The sequence below is a fragment of the Salmo trutta genome, chromosome 1 (genome assembly GCF_901001165.1).
Source record: "Salmo trutta chromosome 1, fSalTru1.1, whole genome shotgun sequence".
In the NCBI taxonomy this organism is placed as follows: Eukaryota; Metazoa; Chordata; class Actinopteri; order Salmoniformes; family Salmonidae; genus Salmo; species Salmo trutta.
Genome location: NC_042957.1, coordinates 36092862 through 36096406, shown reverse-complemented (window position 1 = coordinate 36096406; position 3545 = coordinate 36092862). Strand labels below are relative to the sequence as shown.

The window sequence follows — 3545 nt, the reverse complement described above, 5'->3', positions numbered from 1 at the left end:
CATTTGGCCATTTCGGTAATTATTATGAGCCATTCTCCCCTCAGCAGCCTCCTGTGTTGTATACATCAGATGTCTACAAACACCAAACAAGAGTGAAATACACATTATTGTGGTTACTGCCTAAATAATATACATTACTGAGCTCAGGCGCCACAATGAGTTTCACTAATCCATTCAATATTCTAGACATCTGTTTGGCCAGAGAAAACAATGCAATGCAATAATACTTGTTTTATGGGGAGGACTGTATGAAACTGATGCACACTTGTCTTTGACTTTCCCAGTGTGTCGTCTGCCAATCCCTACCATCAGTGTACATACAATATTCCTGTCTCGCACACCACGTCCAGACAATATGGAAGCACCGTCCACCAATGAAATCTCGTGTGGCAGCAAAGGGTTAACGGAATGTCTGGAAACTGCTGGGCGGAGTGAAGAGCTGCGATTGGGTCATTAAAAATGACGTAACCGATATGAAAGACTAAAGAACTAGCTAAGAAGGCAATTGGTAACTTTAGGAAGGGGTTGTTTGGTTGAGCTAGAAGTGTAAAGAGTGACACAAGCGAACTAGCACAGCAAGGACTTACCAGAAAGTGCCTGTGGGGTATTTAAAACACACAACGGATCATGGTGCAGCAAACAGAACACAGCGAGACAGAGAGTAGCAGAGAAGCTACAGACACTGAGGAAAGCGAACTGATGGCGTGTAGCCCGGTGCCACTGAAATCCGTGAAAGCTGACTGGTGCAAGACAGCAACCGGTCACATCAAACGACCCATGAATGCATTTATGGTGTGGTCGAAAGTCGAGAGGAGAAAGATCATGGAGCAGTCTCCGGACATGCACAACGCGGAAATCTCCAAAAGACTGGGAAAGCGGTGGAAATTGCTCAAGGACAGTGAAAAGATCCCGTTTATCAGGGAAGCCGAGAGGCTCCGGCTACAACACATGGCTGACTACCCTGACTACAAGTACCGACCCAAGAAGAAACCAAAGCTCGACAGTTCCACAAAACCAGCCGCGCAATCACCGGAGAAGACTAACATTAAACCTGTAAAAGCCCCGGGTAAGAAATTCGCTAAATTAAAAACTACGAAGGCGGTGACCACGAGACCGTCTCACGACCCTCGTTATGACTATGTTTTCACCAGTTTTACAACTAGCAAGTCTGTAAAAATGGAATATTCTGATGAGGATGACGACGAAGAGGACTACGAGGAGGAAGTGTTCTCTCGGATTAAAATGGAAGAGGACGAGGAACCAATACCGTACAACATCGCCAAAGTGCCGGCGAGCCCCACTCTGAGCTCCACCGTGGAGTCTGAGGGCGCGAGTATGTACGAGGAGTCCCGGAATGCGAACGCAGCTCCTAACAGACTGTTCTACAATTTCAAGAACATTACCAAGCAGAACACAATTTGCCCTGCATCACTCTCACCAGCATCTTCATTCAGGTCGGTCTCCACCTCGTCCAGTTCCAGTGAAGACGCCGATGACTTACTGGTTGACTTCAGTTTAAATCTAGCCTCCAGTGCTCACGGAGTGGAGCTGGGGACCTCGAATTCAGGAAATCTCTCTCTTTCCTTGGTGGATAAGGACTTGGACTCTTTCAGTGAGGGCAGCCTTAGCTCTCACTTTGAATTCCCAGACTATTGCACCCCCGAATTGAGCGAAATGATCGCAGGCGATTGGCTTGACGCTAACTTTTCAGATTTGGTTTTTACCTACTAGCTAGTAGCTAGGTACAACATGAATCATTTTGGTAGTAGCGGGAACAGTGTTATGATATCAGTTACCTCTCCAGCCCTGGTTGCCCTGTGTGCTACCATGTCCTCAATGAACTGAAACAAATTCGTTACAATGTGGTACTATTGCAAAAAAAAAGGGGGAAAAAAACTGTGACATTAATTTGTCACCATGACTGGTTTTATGGATTTCCCTCGGATCTGCAGTGAAACTGCTCAAATTTTAAAGTGGACCACAGTAGACTCTGAACTATGCATTCCCATCCCACTTGTAACCACTGGTCTGAACACGGCTGGGCTGATCCGAGGCAAAATCTGAGACACTGTTCATTCAGGATGTATAACTTTTCAAAGGTTTTATGGTTTTCTGTATTCCACAACTTTGTTTTAATCAGTTCTGATTCCCTCCTGTTATGGAAATACTGTAAGTAGTAGGCTAAATCCACAGGACGCAGCATTTTGATACATAACCAACATACCTCATCTTTGGGAGAAAAAATATATATATTTTCTGGCATATTTTTGTACAGTTAAATGAAGGGAATGTTCTTACTGTTTTAAATTTTTCTGTTTTTTTCAGGCACTTGTACCCGGTTTCATTTAGCATGCAAGGGTTGAAAAGATGTCAAGTTGCATCGACATGCCTTGCGATTATTTTAAGCTATGGTATATGTACAGAAGAAGTAGAGCATATTTGGGGTGTTTAATGAGTTCAATTGGAATTGGGGACTGTAGACCTCATTGCTGGTACTAGATTTAAGATTGTACATGTTCTGTAAAATAGTAAAATTAGGAGTTTATGTATATGTGTGAATGGGTCCCAAATAGCAGGTATGAAACTGGATTTTCTTTGTATTTTATCTTATTGGCACATTTTTTTTTTTCTCTTTATTTTGTGCAATATAGGCTACTCTTAAATGGACTGTCCATGTTTTTTTTGTAGCAAATGAAATGCGTTACTTGTCGTCATGCTGAAGTCTGTATCTTGACTAAACTGAATAAATCAGCTGGAACTGATTCAACTGAATGTCCATGTTTTTTGTTTTTTTTAATGGGGACATTATTGATAAAAATACTATTGGATGTTTTATGGCTTATTTGGTAAGGACAACTCTTCAGCTTGTTTAAATTGCATCAAATAGCCTGTCATTTTTTCATTACTTTTCAGTGTGTGCATTATTGGCATTTATTGAGACCTTGGCATCCTTGAGAAATGCACTGATATCACACCTTACATGCAGTGATTTGTTCAACTTTAGCATGACTTTCTTTTACCCAATACTGTGCTAATGTCAACACCCTCTTCCAATTGTAGGCCTACAGGCTATTGTAATATATTTTACATTCCTTTGTTAAGACTGACAAAGGTTATCAGACATCTTACAGGATCTGTGCCTGCTCATGAACAAAGGTAGACTATTTAAGTGTATTCCCACTTATGATTTTGCAGGATGTTAAACTTTGATCCTGATTAATATTCAACTACATGAAGCCAAAGAAGTACAGTAGTCATCTCAAGACTTATTGGTGAGTCAAAATACTAAAGTTCCATGACCAATGGCACCCTATTCACTATATAGTGCACTACTTTTGACCAAAGCCCTATGAGGAGTGGTGTAGGGAATAGGGTCCCATTTGGGACCTGGACAATGTCTTCACTGGTGCTGTAAGATCAATTGTATTCTGAATTAGCGCTCTCTGTCACCTTTGGGAGCAAAGCCCAATTCAAAACATTTAATATGGGCCTAACTTTCACTCTTTCACCACTCACTTGTTTTGAGACGGACAACTGGTAGGCTA

General features: G+C 41.9%; 1 pseudogene; it reads left to right on the top strand.

Annotated features, from left to right (window-relative positions):
• The first annotated feature begins 506 nt into the window (after window positions 1-506).
• Window positions 507-2772, top strand: LOC115195198 (transcription factor SOX-11-like; annotated as a pseudogene).
• Window positions 2773-3545: the final 773 nt, after the last annotated feature.